Raw genomic sequence first — 16582 nt, 5'->3', positions numbered from 1 at the left:
TCCTCCATTTTCCCTTTGGAAGGTTTTTTTTTTTTTTTTTTTTTTTTTTTTTTTTTTCTTTTCTTTTTTTCTTTTTAATGATTTTTTATTGTATTATGTTAGTCACCATACAGTGCATCCCTGGTTTCCCATGTAAGGCTCGATGATTCATTAGTTGCATATAACACCCAGTGCACCATGCAATACGTGCCCTCCTTACTATCCATCACCGGTCTATCCCATTCCCCCACCCCCCTCCCCTCTGAGGCCCTCAGTTTGTTTCTCAGGTTTTACTTTTACTTATTCTTACATTGGTGGGAGCTGATGTCAGGAACTTTAGGTAAACCAGAACTTTGTTTTCTACTTCGTAGGTGAACAAAAATACATACAATGTGGCATTAGCATTAGGCAAGACTTGATTTTTTTACATTTCACACAAGAATACAATATTTTTGAACAAATTGCCCAGATTACTAAGGAAACCAGCTTTGGGGGAAATGTTTAATAAACATATTTTATTTTAATAAATCCTCCAGTAGGAAATGGGAGAATTCATTGACTTTCCTTAGAAGAATGCTGTGTGAGTAGTTATCTGTCAAATTTATCTGTGCAGCTCACCAATATTTCCTCATTGGAAACCTCCATATTTCCCCATCACAGTTACCAAAATGACTTTAAAGTCTCAAAATTCTGTGTCTCGTTTGGCTTCTCCCTTGATTCCACTCAGGCTTTATTAATGGTTCACTTCATATCATCATCTCCACGTTCATAAATTTTTTGTATAACATTCGTCAATCCCTCACTGGGATCTGTTTCTGTGTCTTAGGAGGAATTTTCTTTCTCTTTGTACTCTTTTTCAACCTGAGTCAGGTAGTTCCACCGTGTGCTTTCTGCTTTCTTTCTATATAAGATAAGAACTGTATCTGTCTTGATTTTTTTTTTTTAATTGCTTTCTGTGGAGATGGGTTTCAAGAGATTGTTCTTAATCATGGAGTAACTCTTCCCATTTAGATTCTTTGCCAAAAGATATAATGACCTCTCTGTGAAATGCACCTGCACATTCTCAGTGAGGACTTGATGAACTCCAGTTAAGATGATGTAGATTTTCACAAACTTACCTGACTGATCCCATCTGTAATTACTGATTTTCACTGTATATCCTGTTATAATGGGACCAGCCATTATAACAGCTGGCTTTTTCACTGTCAAGAAGTTCTGCTTTTCTCTGTGATTTCTGCTGCATCTTGTTCTTGATTTCTGTCTGGATCTTGGATTTTTCAGCCGTAAGGGCATCACATACTCTTTTTCTAGTGGCCTTTTCCAGCAGCACCTTCACCTCTTCTAGATCTTTCTGTAGCTCTTTCAATGCCAAAGCCATGGTCGGGCTGGGCAGGCAAGGTCCAAGCTGCAGAGCTGCAGCTGCGCAGGGGAGAGAACAGGAAACACTGCTCCAAACACACTCATCCAGACACAGGCCGCACCTGCAGGAGTCACAGTGCCCGCAGCCTGTGCATACACCCCATACCCCATCCCATGTGAGACCCGCCTCTCCCTTTGGAAGCTTTAAGGTATTTAGGATATTTCTCTTCAACCCCAGTGCTCTGTGATGTAATGAAAGTATGCCTGTATATGGATCACTTTTCTTTCATTGTGCTGGACACTCAGTGGGTCCTTTTAATTTGTAAATTTATGTGTGTGTTTGTGATTTCTCTTCCTCCTTCTTTTTGCTGTGTTCTCCCTTTCTAGGAGAATACTTTACCAAATGTTTCCTAGCGTGGGCCATTTCTGCTTATGTGTTGAGTTTTATTAGTTCTGGCCTCAGGATATTCTCCTGTCCTGTGCCAAGGTCTGCGAGGAGCATACTGCAACCCCAGGTGCCCCAAACCTATTCTCTTGATCATCTTTTGGCACGCAACTGTGCTTAATAAGTATTTATCTTTTGCCACAATGAAACTAGTTAGTAGGAGCCACTTCAAGATGGACTGAAATGTGACTAGCTATGGGTTCATCACCACTTTAGGTCAGCTGGGTGGCCCTGCATCCCCTCCTCCTCTCTCCATTTCTTTTGTTGGCCTCTGTGAGTTCCTGACTCTGATTTCTGTAGACATGATAGCACTTTCAGTTGTGTCTTGATGCCCCCTTAGTGACCCATTCTCCAAAACCATCTGCAGCACAGTCTCTGTTTTCCCTGTCTTGCTCCAGGGTCATGCATTTAACCATTGGGTTCTTCTGGCTCTAAAAATTCCCCAGATTAAGAACCACCTGAAGATAGTATTAGTTTCCATTTATGGAGGTAAGGTAGATCTCACAATCTCTGTTTTTCATACGAGGCAACTAAAGCTTGCTTGGGCGAAAGAGTGAGGCTTCCAATCCAGGTTAGCCTCCAGGGTTTCATGATATTCAAACTTCCACACTGCCTCTCAGCCCTCACAGTGTAGTTGTAAGGATCAGATGAGGCAAGCAATGTTAGAATCTGCATAGACATTGCTGATGTTGATGGGCGTGCAAATTCTCCCTTGAGTTTTTTCATCTGAAAAGGTGATTTCTGGAGCTAGAGTGATTAACACAAAGGAATGAATCCCTGGTGGTAAGAATTAAGATGAGCTAGTGGATAAGGGGAAACCGAGACAGGTGGGTTGGGTATCTGAGGAAGGGAGGCCTGTTGGCGGTGCCCTTAAAGGACCTCATCCAGGCGCTGCTTGGACAAGCCGAGCTAGGTGATAACAGCAGAGCTTTTGTTGGCATGGCTTCTTCTACGGATAACAAAGCCAAGGACAGTGTGTTCCAGCTTCAGGGGAGAAGCACGCTGTGCAATAGGAGGTAAATCTCTGGCTTGCAAAAAGGTTGAGTAACATGCTTCCTTAAAAAGCACACCAGTTGGCTAAATTTAGGGTGGTGAACACTATCAGGCCAAGAATATACTTTGGCCTTGGGCCCATGGCATTTTCATTTGACTGGGAATTGGATGCATTTTCATTTTCTCTAAGCTTTTCTCTTGACTCTTAGTACCTTTGTCTTTGGAGGCAGGAGACCGTGTGGTGATAGTTGGGTGGAGCCCTGTGACTATGAGTAATGTCCCTGTTGATAATGACACTTAATAATCACCCTGTTTTTTGGGATACTTTTTTTTTTTTTGTGAGTGGTTGGGTGTGCACCGTGATGTTTTTATATAATTTTGTTTCATCAATCATCAGTCTAGAGGGGCATTTCTTGACACTTCTCTGCTTTTCTTTCTCTTCTGGGTTCCCTTCTCTGATTGTTTTCTCCAAAGCTGTTTTCAAAGACAAGAAGATCTTTGGCAACCTGAGCCCTTTGCCAGCCACAGGTAATGGGTCTGAATGCCTGTTCATCCGCTTATTGATTCAGCGCCACCACTCCCCGTCAGCCACCACAACTTTGGGGGTGTCTAGCTTCCCAGCCAGCATGTTGCTAATCAGAACGGGAAAATAAACATCCAAACCTATCGAAGTTGAGAAGCCATGAGGCAGGCAGAGTGAATAAAGTATTGATTCCAGCATCAGCAGGTCCAACTTCCAATACCAACTTTGTTATTTACTGGATGCATTATTTGCTTCTCTGAGCATTGGCTTCCTTATCTGTAAGATGACAATGCCACTTTCCTAGTTAGCTTTTATTTGGTTGGTTAAGTGTCTGCCTTTGGCTCAGGTCATGATCCCAGGGTCCTGGGATTGAGTCCCACATCAGGCTCCCTGCTCGGTGGAGAACCTGCTTCTTCCTCTGCCTGCTGCTCCCCGCTGTTTGTGCTCTGTCCCTGCCCCCCCATCTCTGACAAATAAATAAATAAATCTTAAAAAAAAAAAAAAAGGACGCATGTTGGTGCTCTGTAAGTGGTTGTTCCTGTCCCTTTCTTCTTAGAAGGAGCAGCTGGTTGGGCCTTGTAGTAAGGCCTTTTGCCACTGTACATTCAGCAGCACCAATGCCAGGCTCAGGAACATAAGTGAATCCATTGTGAACTCCAGCGAGAGCACCTAGTTTTCACACTTAGGGACTTCTGCTTTCTTTTTACCAGGTTTATTGGTTTGTTCCTCAGTAGACCTGAGTAGTTTTTATACAATTATTAATCTGAGTCAGATTTGTTCATTCATGCAATGATGATTTATTAAGCCCTTCTGTATGCCAGCATTATGTTAGTGCTAGAGACCTAGTCTCTGTCCCCAAGGAACCCAGAGGTCAGTGGAGAGATGGACTAGTCAACCTATAACCACAGTAGAGCCAGTTGATGTTAATAAGGTAGGTGAAGATGCACAGAGAAGAGGCATCTAAGCCAACCTTGGGGAGTCATTAAAGGCTTCCTGGAGAAGGGGACATTTATACTGAGATCTAGGGATGGGTAAGAATTGGCCAGGCAGAAGCATGGAGGGGGTAGAGTGGGTCTGAAGGATGGTGAAGGTAGAAGCAGTCATATCTATGCAGCATGGAATGGCTTGGGCCAGTCTTGGTTCTATCTTTCCAGAAGCTCCTGAGAGGCTACGAGGCCCAGATGTATTTTAGAGGCAGAAGGTCATCAAGGATGACTGATGAGAATTGTTCTTTTGTGGAGTATTTTAGAAGATAACTTTATTACTTTTTAGATGGTATTCTGAAATAGTCCCAGTGTGATATTTTTGTTGGTTAGTGGGTGGGTGTTTGTGTGCATTTATGTGCGGCGAGGTACAAGGTGCAGGGGAGAGTCACTTCTCTCAAGTTTTATGGTATGATGTTAAATGTGTTTTCTTTGTAGGGGTTTGTTTTTTAGGCCCAGGCAATTTGAAGAATAGGCTGTGAAATCTTCACCTCAGTTGGCCCCAGCTACCCATCCCCACCTGAGTTGCTCACGAAACTCTCATTGACTCTAAATGAGATGCTGCTGCATTAGACAGGGTTCAGACTGGCTTGGAGAGGAGGAACACATGATACTAGCAACAGGGGCCATGACATGAGGGGCACAGAAGTGTGTACGTGCGCGCGTGTGTGTGTATGTGTATGTTGAAAGTATGTGGGAAGCCAGGATACCTCCGAAGCTGAATGCCACTTTTCACCTTTTCCACTGTTTCTTCCTTTCACCCTGCTCATCTATTGCAGATGGGGAACCTGACCTGCATTAGCCAGCTAGGGTCACAGTGGCTCCATGGTTTCAAGCCTGTCCTGTTTGAGTAGGAGGCTCTTCCACTGGAATCTTGCAGCCGTGATTTCAGGGGAGGAGGATTGTCCCTTAATCTTGTTCTCTGTCCTGCCTTCTCACCCCTGACCCCAAGTGCCTTTGAGTATAATACAAGGGAGTTCTGTTTGATCTGGATGATCAAGTTCATTTTGCATGTGATGAAGCTGATCACCAAGAAGTGCAGTGATTTGTCCAAAGTCACAGAGTGAGCCGGTGTGGGAACCAGGTTACTAATTATAGCCCAATACTTTTCCCACTAAATATCAACAGCTTTATCTGATTTTCTTATATACGGTCCCCAGCACTGGTTTTAGAAGTGTGAGAGAGAACTGACATGTGCTAAACATGGTGCTAAGGGACTTATACATATTCATCTCATTGATTCACCATTCCAGCCCTTCCACAGGGCATGGGTGTGGGCAGCAAAGGAAGGAACAGGAAGCACGTTACCCACAGATGGAACTGGTGTTTGGAACAAGGTCCAAAGCCCACATTCTGTCTTCCAGGCAACTTCACCTCAACCTGCCACTCTTGAACCTAAGAAATAAAGGGGTCAAGAGTGACTGTATTTTGTCATTGACGCTATGTAGAAGTTCAAACCTGAGCCTAACTCTACATTTTCATGGTTTCCCTTTACACTGAGGCCTTTGGGGCTTAGTCCCTCCAGAGAGAGTATTAACACAATCCCGACTGAGTTCAGTGTCTTCCTTAGCTGGCATTGGGAGGTTTTTTTTTTTTTTTTTTCCCTCAGGCTTCTTGATTCTACCCAGATTTATTCTTGGTTTTTGGACTGGTTAAAGAATATTTGCTGACTATGGGAAGAATATGTTTAAAATGCAAACTTAGTAATGTCAGAGATGAATCTGAAATTCTTTCAAGTAGCCTTTCATAATGCTTTGCTGGCTTTTTAAAAAAATTTTTAATAAATGAAGCATTTATTTAAAAGCTTCCACACTTTTTTTTTTAAAGCTTTAAGCATTTTTGATAGAAATTTTTTTTAATAATAATTTTTTTTATTATATTATGTTAGTTACCATACAGTACATCCCTGGTTTTTGATGTAAAGTTCCATGATTCATTAGTTGCATATAACACCCAGTGCACCGTGCAATACGTGCCCTCCTTACTACCCATCACCAGCCTATCCCATTCCCCCACCCCCTCCCCTCTGAAGCCCTCAGTTTGTTTCCCAGAGTCCATAACCTCTCATGCTTCATTCCCCCTTCTGATTACCCCCCTTTCTTTATCCCTTTCTTTTCCTACTGATCTTCCTACTTCTTATGTTCCATAAATAAGTGAAAACATATGATAAGGACCACATCTTCTTAATCCAGTCATCTGTTGAAGGGCGTCTTGGCTCCTTCCATGATTTAGCTATTGTGGACAATGCTGCTATGAACATTGGGGTGCATATGGCCCTTCTCTTCACTGTGTCTGTATCTTTGTGATAAATACCCAGCAGTGCAATTGCTGGCTCATAGGGTAGCTCAATTTTTAACTTTTTAAGGGACCTCCACACTGTTCATTTGTATAGGTCCAGGTGTATCTTCCTGCATCTCAGGCTGATTCCGTGGGTGTTCAGGATGGTCTGGTACCTATCCAGCTCGACTCGGGACCAGCTGAAAAAGGGGACCCCTACTTCTCTGCCATCTTAACTCCTCTTGATCGCTTTGCTGGCTTCTTGATCTCTACTTGCCTTTGACTCTTGGAGAATTGGAATGTAGAATTTCAAGGGGCCAGGATGGAGTTCAAGCAGTATTTGTTGTCTTCAGTTCGTTATTTATGTCACGTCTGAGGTGTCTTTGGGCATTTTGGGTGCAATGTGCTTGTCTGTGATGTGCCAGGATGTTCTCATACGGCTCCATAGTCTCTGATTTTCCCGAAGCCATCACACATTTCCTAATGTGCTCCTTCTTCCCATCCAGTCTCAGCTGCCTCTCACGTTCATGACAGAATTTTGAGGAAGTCTTAAACCTCAGCATCTTTCCTTCCTGGCACATAGAGCACAGGACCAGGCAACTCCCCAAGGCCAGGCTCGCTCTGGAGGACTGCGTCTTGCAGGCGCAGCATGTGCTTTCTTCCTGGCTTGTGCGCGGATGTCTCTGACATTCCCCAGCCAACAGCTCTCTGGCTTTTTACTGAATTACGGACCCACTGTGAGCTCTCACATTATCTTTTTCTCCCAGACCTGCTGTGGACTGATTTTTCTTGGGAGAGAGCTCCTGAGACATACAAGAGCCAGAAGGGCACTGGGGGAAGAGTACAGATTATTTGCCTGCGTGATTCCTCTGCAGGGGCCTGGGGGAATGAGGTGTGGGAAGAAGATGACTCTAACTCTTCCCTCTTTTCAGAGCGAGACCAGTTGTTTAGGAAGCTTTTGCGACTCTTCTAAACCCTCCAGATAATGGAAGGCTATCAGAGGCTGTGGGCATCTGAGCAAGTAAAGGGGATTTTCAGTGTGTAAGCGTGCTCTAGGGGACATCAACTTTGGACTCTTCTTCATGGAAGTCTCTTTCTAACTACCCCCCCATGTCTTTAATCTCCTTCCCAATGCTTTGCTACCTTTATCTAGTATCCATTCCTGATTTCTGCCTTATTCGATAACTTACCTCTCTCCTGGAACTGGTTGAATTCTCACTGCAATGTGTTCTGTGATGATTTTCAGCTCTGGGTTCCAGTATACCTTGTAGTTCTCATTCTCCTGTATTATTCTCTAGAGTCTGATAGTCTAAGTAGAATTCATCTTGGTTTGGGGGTTAAATTAAACCTCTGTATGTTATTGCCTTATTTGAAAGATCACAAGTGCCTCAAGGGTATGGTCTAGCCTGTCCTTGCAGTAATGCTCAATACCTCATAGTGCCAGCAAACACCTTGTACAAAATGCCAAAGATGGGGTGAGTAGGTCCCCGAGGTGAGATGACAGAGGGGATTGTCTCTCTGATGGCATCCAGCCTAAATTAGTAAGGCGGAAATGCTGGTGGGGCTGGCTCTATGGTTTCTCTCTTTAATCTTACCTCTTGAAGCTGCTTAGTAAATTGCAAGAGTGAGGGGAAAATATGGATGTGGGCTTACTGCTCTGGAATCCATTTATTTAGTAGAAAGATTCCAGAATTAGGTGCTTTTTCTCCACTTCATTTTTTGCTAACAGATTTTCTCTCCCTGTTACAGTGTAAGATTGATTTCTGTCTTCAAAATGTGTTCATGGGGATGAGGGCTTTTCAGTAAAAGCATTACAAATCATCCACAAACATCAGGCATCTTTGGGGGAAGGGAGGCTGTGTCTACAATGCTCATTTTTCACAGAGAGCACTACCACCTGACATCTTCCTGAATTTCCAATTTCGGATTGTCCTTGTCTGTTTGAAGCTTGGGTATGTGAATTCCAGATGAGCTTGTGCAGGCTTTTAAAATTTGCATGGTGTGAGGAGAAGGAGCAGTGACAGCTGACTGACACAGAAATGGCGAAGGAAGCCAGGCTGAGTCAAAGCCCTGCTTTGGATGAAACCCCCATCTTTGCTGAGTGCCGGCTTGTCACCAATGAGACCATATTTCGAAGTGATTTCACAGGTATTCGCTCATTGACTCCTCCTAGCATCTTGTGAAAGAGACAGAGGAGGACGGATTGAGTCCACATGGCAGAAACAGAAGCTGGGAGCTTGAATGTTTTTGTGACTTAGCCGTAGCCCAAAGCAGGTTAGCAGCAGAGGTGGGATAAGAACCCAATTCCTTTTCTACCCTATGTGGAGGGACCAAGGCCTGGGAACATGTTCCTTAGGAGTCTATATAAAGTGCCTCAGGTTGTATAATAGCAAGGAACTCAGATGGGATCAGAAAATTAGTCACAGAAGATCTGGATTTTTATGTAGCAATAAATTTGCCTTTATATTAAGTTCCTAAGATGGTATTTGGCCCACAGTAGGCACTCAGTAAATATTTGTTGAGATAATAAGCTCTCGTCTCCAAGCCCTAAGGCCTGAGAAAATAGAGCTCTGTGTTCAGTACAGGATGTAGAGAGATGAGGCTCACCTACAGAGGTTCAGCTCAGGGGCTTTGAAAAGGACCTCAGTGGCAGCAAGAAATGTGCAAAATAAGCCCCAGGATGTCTGCATCTCAGCCACACTCTACTCATTCATTTGATCCCATAGGTTTTTTTTTTTTTTTTTAAAGATTTTATTTTTTTTATCAGAGAGAGAGAGAGAGCATGAGCGGGGTGAGGGGCAGAGGGAGAAGCAGACTCCCTACTGAGCCGGGAGCCCGATGTAGGGCTCGATCCCAGGACTCCAAGATCATGGCTTGAACTGAAGGTAGATGCCCAAACCACTGAGCCACCCAGGCACACTGATCCCATAGGATTTGAATGGACTGTTGCCAGGGATTTTTTCCTTGCATCTTTCATTTAGATTCTGGGAACTTCTGTCAGGAAAAGAAACTGACGTTTTCTGTCGGACAACTTCCACTGCTTCCATAGTCGCCTAGGACATGTGTGATCTGATTTCTCCCACATTTCCAGCCTCCCACTGGCTTTTTTTTTTTTTTTTTAACATTTATTTATTTATTTGAGAGAGAGGAGAGAGAGAGCACGAGCAGGAACATGAGTGGGGGGGAGGGGCAGAGGAGAGGGAGAAGAAGACTCCCTGCAGAGCAGGGAACCCAGTGAGGGGCCAGATTCCAGGACTCTGAGATCATGATCTGCGCTGAGGGCAGACGCTTCATGGACTGCGCCACCCAGGTGCCCGTCCCACTGGCTTTTGACCCGTGATTTTCTAACTTGGAAATCCACCATGGAGTTCATATATGATTTCTTATTTTGGATTTTCCTGAGGCTCTCATGCCTTAGCAATGGTGTCCTCTCACTGAATATCTGGATATGCTCTTTGAGAACCTGGGCTCCCTGATGCCTGACTGCTTGCCTGACTTCAGACCCCTACCTCCATCCTAACCTTTGGCTTCTGGGCTCCTCTAGTCTCTGGCCCTCTGACCTGAAATGTTTCTTACTTTCAGTCTTGCTATTTAAAAAAAATCTTTTCACCTGACCACTCTTACCATTTTCATTTAGGGGAGAAGTTATTTTTTAAGTTGAGAGCAGAACAAATCAAAATACCAACTGATAGAATTCTGAAAAAAATCTTTGTCAAACTCTTCAATTTACTGATGAGGAAATGGGCCCAAAGAGGTTTAGTGGATTGTCTCACAGTTCACAGAGAGAGCTGATGGATGGGTCAAGTGTAGAACACAAGTGTTTTGCTCCCTCACTGCGTAACTGTGGTGTCTCCTATTTCCCTTAAATTATAAAAACATCTAAACCCTACTGACAAAGGAAAGGACCAGTAGAAACTTCTTTTCTAATGGAATGGTGCACACTCCTTTCCTGTGTCCCCAGCCCCTCTTTATCAATACTTAAGGTCCTAGGCAGGAGAGGAATTTAAAATACAAGTGCTCTGATTGCTTAATGCTTCTGGTCTCCCAAGAGTCAAGACTATGGGCCATTAGGAAAAGCATTATATTTGATTCCCACAAAGAAGCATGAAGTGATCCCCATGGCAACCATGACCGGAATGGAAATGGCAGCTTGTATTGTATCCTGGAGCTAATTGTTGGCCATAGAAGACCATGGACCACAGATGTAATGCGCTCCATGGGACCCATGGTCTCACGCTGGTGGCATTGGATGCTGGCCAAAGTTTGTAAGTGAATGAGCTTGAACAAACGTGATTTGTTAAGCTGTATAGATAAGAATCAGAGTCAGAGAAATCACATTTGAGATTTGGCCTGTATTTTGTCCTGGAGCTGTCTGTGCCAGGTTCGGTGCGGGGTGTGATATGCTGGCTTCCTCAGTGGCCGAGAAACGGGTGGCCGTGGGGCACCCAGACTGGACAGGCCAGATCTGTGTTTCCTGTTGTCTCTTTGAATCATGTCATGCCCCCTTGAGTTCTATCTTAGTGGACAGCCCGTACTTTTTAGGAACCCCACTTGGCCTTTTAGTTCTGCAGGTGGAACAGCTAGGCCCAGCTATGACTTGGGGTGGCGTTCACTTAAAGGGGTGATGGTCTTGGATGTGAAGCTGCTGTAGACCCAGTTCTCTTCCTCAGCTCTCCACTTTTTGGCAAATGCAGGAATGTTAGGGCAAGGGTCAAGTTGCTGAAAAGCAGGAGAGAAGAAGCAGTGGTTTTAAACAAGTTCGGATGTATGTTCACGTTGTCTAGGCTGCTTCCTGTCCCAAGTACCACTGTGTTGTTTCTCTGCTCACATCATCTTGTCCCCCTGCTGCTAAGCTTTCTCCCTTCTCTCTGTCAGGAAAGGCAACAGACAGTTTTTGGCAGACATTTCTATAGCTTCAATGGCCTGTGGCAGACACAGCCTGATTCTCTTGTTAGAAATGTTGGAATGGCTGCAGCAGGTTTGGACTGGGAAAAAGGGAACTCTAGTGCTGACTTACAGTAAAAAACCTCTTCCGTTTAGCATTCAGTGCTCAACACACCTTTGCTGAAGCCTATATTGGGCCAGAACACAAAGGTGAATGATGGGAAGCTTCCTGGAGGAGGTGCTAGCTGAGCTATATCTTAAAGGATGTGTGAGCCAAGAAAGAGCAGAAGGGAATTCCAGCCAGCATTATCAGCAGGAGCAAAAGTATGGAGGCAAGAAAGAGTGGGGTGTACAGGATGTCCCCAACATTTGAATTTTGCTAGTGTATGAAGTGAATCAAAGCATGAGATTGAGACAGGAGTATGGGAATAATTTTTTATGATGAGCTGGCTACACTGCTGATTCTATTACTGTTGTTATTTGAGGCACCTTAATGAAAGCTGTTTTTTGATTATCTGTTAATGGAGCTTCAAACATTACAAAATAATGGATAATTGTCAAGTCATTTAAATCTGGCCGGAGAAAGTGACAGGGAGAGAGCGTGGGAGTAAGGCCTGGTTTCTTTCCCTTTCACTAGAAGATCCATTTGAGGGATATGGGATCTGCCTGCAGCATTTCCTTTGCTCTGGTCTCTCATTTGTCCCCTGGGGCCATCTGAGGGTCCCTCCTTCCTCCCTCTAGCCACATATGCTGGGGAGTGGGTGGGAGAGGCCTGGGGCTGGGAATAAGGCTCTGGACCTGCCCTGATACTTGAACTTGCTGATCTCCGACTAGTCAGTTCACCTTCTGAACTTCAGTCGCCCCCATTGTAAAATGAAGGGTAATACTCTGAAATCCTGGTGGGGAACTTTGCTCTGAATGCCCCTAGCTCTTGAGATGGTGCCAGCTATGGTTTTCCTGAGTTGTGTTTTTATTTTATTTATTTATTTATGTGTGTGTGTGTGTGTGTGTGTGTGTGTGTGTGTATATATATATATATATATATATATATATAAATATACCTGGCACATTAAAACACATGAGATAAAAATCCAATCATAAGCTGTAATATTATAAATATATGTGGTATATTTTTATATATGTAGTTATATATATGTATAACATATACACATATACATATAGATTTTAGGGTATTAATGCAGCCATACTGTCTTAGCTCACATTTTAAAGTCATCTTTGGATTTTGGATATTCTGTGATCTCATTTCATATGAAGTAAGTAAACCTCTGGGGAAAGCCAAATTGAAAACTGCTCCCACCCATCCTCCTTTTTTTTTTTTTTTAAATAGTACAACCTAATTGGAATCTATATTAACCATGTCTTTTGGGTATAGAGGGTGGGAAAGAGAGCTTCTCACAAGGAAGTAGGTTAGTAAGAAATGGAACATGGCCTAAAGACATTCCCAGGGCCAAGTGTGCTTTAGCTCTTAGAGGTAATGAGGAAGCCGTTCAGTATATTAATAATACAGTAGCTACCACGTATCAGGTATGCTGCTCCTTATGCCTTAGCTCTAACCTTTATACAACCTTGCAAGGTAGATATTATTTCCCCATTTCGCAAGTGAGCAAACTGTGGTCCAGAGAGTTTCAGCAGTGTGTCCCTAGTCACACAGTTAGTGCATGAGTTGGACTGTGAACTAAATCTCTCAGGAAAGCTGGTTTTCTCCTTCTTGGTTACACTACTCCTCAACTAGAGTCACCTTAATGTGTGTGACACAGACTGTAGCCACCCCTCCCCCCCAACGCCTGAGAGTTCTAGGGAGCAACCTGGAAACAGAGGAATATAGAGGCATCGTCTTCATCTGGCAGATGGACGTGCAATGATTCTTAAATAAGATTATTAGAAGGACACAATGCTTATAGTCAGGGACAGCTAATTCTCTCTTCTGGGTGTAATAAAATATTGTGCTATTAGCCCAGTAATTGTAATATGTAGCTAATTTACTTTGTTTGGTGGATACTTACTGTTTATATGCTCTGCACCTGCTGCTTTTGGGAATGGCAGCCCCCAAATATATCTGTGTGATTTCCTCCAGAATAGCTAAATTTTTTCATGACTTTGTCCCTTTGACTGCCATGGACTGGTACAAGATTGGACACCTGATCCAAGTGGGGCCATTCCAAGTAGCCTGCTATCTTGGCCAGTGTTGACTGGCTCAAGTTTGGGAATCTGTCTGGGTCTGGGCCGTAAGGCTCCTTCTTCATATGTTTTTAACTGGGATCAGAGAAAGCAAGAAGTCAGTCTCTGAGCACGAGACCTTTAAGACTTAAAACTCTGGGGCTGTTGTTGACCATGCTTTCCTCCACCCTGGTCCACCTGGAGAGAGAGAATGAAGCAGGGGCACAGAGGGAAGCAGACACTAGAGAATGGGCAGAACGCTGGTGGTGCTTCTGTTCTTGCTTTGAGTTGTTGCCGAGGTCGGAATACTCCTGACTTCGGTTCTCTGCGACACCCCAGTATACTACTTTTTGCCTACAGTATTTCCATTTGAGTTTCTATCACTTGTACACAGATTAGCCTTCAGGTTCTCACTTCATAACTTTGTTTTTTGAATAAACCTAACAATTGTTGATGAATCGGGTTCCATGGAAGGCTGGTTATTCGAGTGTGTAGAGCGTTATGCTAACGAAGCGAAGGGTTTGCAGTGAATTGAGATGCTCTCTGCCACATTGGCTAATTCACTCTTTCTTAGCTTACTGTTTTGTAAATGGCTGGGCTTGTTTTTCTAATACATTTTGGCTTTGGGCCCATTTATTTAAAAGGGGGGAGGTGGGATGCTGCAGAACCAGTACTCCAACCCCTCAAGCCCTCAAATAGAAGTGTCTTGGTCAATCCCTGGACTGGGATTGTTTTGTGCCTCGTGCCACAGTTATGCTTCTTGCACTCCGACCTTCAATTTGGTGCCTTAACTGGCTATATCTGTTTTTGGACTTCTGAGCTTGGTCTCTGACTCTGGCTTTCATCCAGCTCCATCTACACTGTGATTGTGATAGGTTCGTACTACCTGGCACCCCAAGTCCCACTGATTAGATTCTTAGTTTTCTTGTCCTTTTCTGGGTCCTGGGTCAACTGGAGCCTTGTTTGAGGTAGGACTCAACTGCTACCTCTGGTAATAAGAGAAAGCATTTAAAAGTATGTGGTTAAATCAGTTAAAATTCATGATCACTGGTGTTGATCACAGATCAGTAACACCATCTTTTTCAATAAAAAGCAGCCTCCATATTCATGTTCAGATGAGTTCAACTTTCTCTAAAGTCTAAATGGAAAGCAGAGATAGCAAGGAAAGATAGGGGCCTTCTCTTCCCCTTTGGGTTCCTGGGAACACATAGAGCTCCTTTTTCAAGTCACATTACACAAAACACATTTTCTCTGTTCCTATTTTTATTTTTATTTTTTTATTTTTATTTTATTTTTTTTTAAGATTTATTTATTTGACAGAGATAGAGACAGCCAGCGAGAGAGGGAACACAAGCAGGGGGAGTGGGAGAGGAAGAAGCAGGCTTCCAGCAGTGGAGCCTGATGTGGGGCTCGATCCCATAACGCCAGGATCATGCCCTGAGCCGAAGGCAGACGCTTAATGACTGAGCCACCCAGGCGCCCCCCTGTTCCTATTTTTAAATATATTCACATAAATTTGAAGTAAAAAGATAAGAAAAAGTAATTTTTAAGAAAAAGTACAAGTTGGTATTCTGCTAATGATTTTTGTGTGTGTGTACATTGCAGGCATCACTTTGAACAACTAACTATTTCCAACGCAGTTAAGAGTATTTTACTCAATACAGTGCCCATTTGGTTTTCAAAAGCATGAATGCTTGAGTGAACACTGAATGGCTATTCTGCAAAATGAAAATAAGTAGCTAATCACTTCTGGATCGCGTCTAACAGCACTGGGCTATTACCATTGGAAACTACCGTTGGGATGGAGGGACGGCAGTGCAATGAGACTGGCCACACAGCCCCGTGAAGACTGAACTCCTTTTGGCTATAAATGCTCAATAAATGTGTGCAGAATGAGGATAGAGAGTACAGTTATTGAGCTGCATCCCAAATTGGGTATGCTGTGAGAATTCTGCTCAAGGGACATGCCCCCAGGCACCACTGGGGCCTTCCTTGTGGATCCCAGGTTCCAGGGGTTTGCTGAATGCTCTGGGCCCTTGCAGGCTTTTTCCACCCACATTATTGGTGTTATCTCATACTCATTGAAATGCTGCTGATCATCATGGTGTGTCATCAGCTATTTTCAAGGCGGGAGAATGGGAGCGGTGTTGGGGAAGAGAGCAGAGTGAACTCTGGGCAGAAGGTGTGAGGCTGTGGCTCATAGAACAGGGCGCTGTTTGAGGAGGGAAAAAGGAACAGGGATCCCTTTAGAATACAAAGGTTGGGACTTCTCTCTTGTGTGTTCAAAGAAAGCAGGCAAGGGCCTCTTGGTTCCCTAACCCCAGCCCGTCTCTAGCCTTATCTCTGCTCTTACGATTTCTCATTACATGCCTTATTTTTTGGTGACATTATTCTCTGAAGAATGTGGGGGGTTCTCCACACAATTGCTCACACTGATTTCTCAGCCTGGACTGCATTGACATACTCCTGACCCTCTGTCTCTTTCTAGGAATTATCTAGTATTCAAAGTCCAGTTCACATGTTACTTCCCTGTCGTGTCTTCCTTGATTCCCCTAGGCAGACAAGGTTCTCTCTCAGAAATTCCATGACACTTGGTATCACTCCTTGATCATTTATTACATCTTGCCATTTAGATAGATGGTATCGCAGTGTATGTATTTTTCTGGGACTTCCTTTCCCTCAGTATTTTGTTTTTGACATTCACCCACATCGATGTGGGTAGCTATAGTTCCTTTACTTCAGTGCTGTAGAATGGTCTGTAGTTCTCATTTGCCACCATTTATCGATTTCCTTGGTGATATGCATTTGAGTTATTTTCATTTGGTTGCTCTTTACCTATGTTACTGCTTGTCTTCTAGCGCACATATGCAAGTGCTCCTGGAATGTATGGCTAAAGGTAGAATTGTGGTTCATTGGGTGTTTTAAGATTTAAAGGTAATGTTAAATTATTTCACAAAGGGA

The 16582-nt window shown here is 43.6% G+C and overlaps 1 pseudogene; it reads right to left on the bottom strand.

The window, feature by feature from the left end:
• Positions 1-226: 226 nt before the first annotated feature.
• LOC103662416 lies at positions 227-1760 on the bottom strand (annotated as a pseudogene).
• Between the last annotated feature and the right edge of the window lie 14822 nt (positions 1761-16582).

This window comes from Ursus maritimus, unplaced genomic scaffold, assembly GCF_017311325.1.
Source record: "Ursus maritimus isolate PB19 unplaced genomic scaffold, ASM1731132v1 scaffold_16, whole genome shotgun sequence".
Taxonomy (NCBI): Eukaryota; Metazoa; Chordata; class Mammalia; order Carnivora; family Ursidae; genus Ursus; species Ursus maritimus.
The sequence above is the reverse complement of the archived record's forward strand: the minus strand, read 5'-3'. Positions and strand labels throughout refer to the sequence as shown.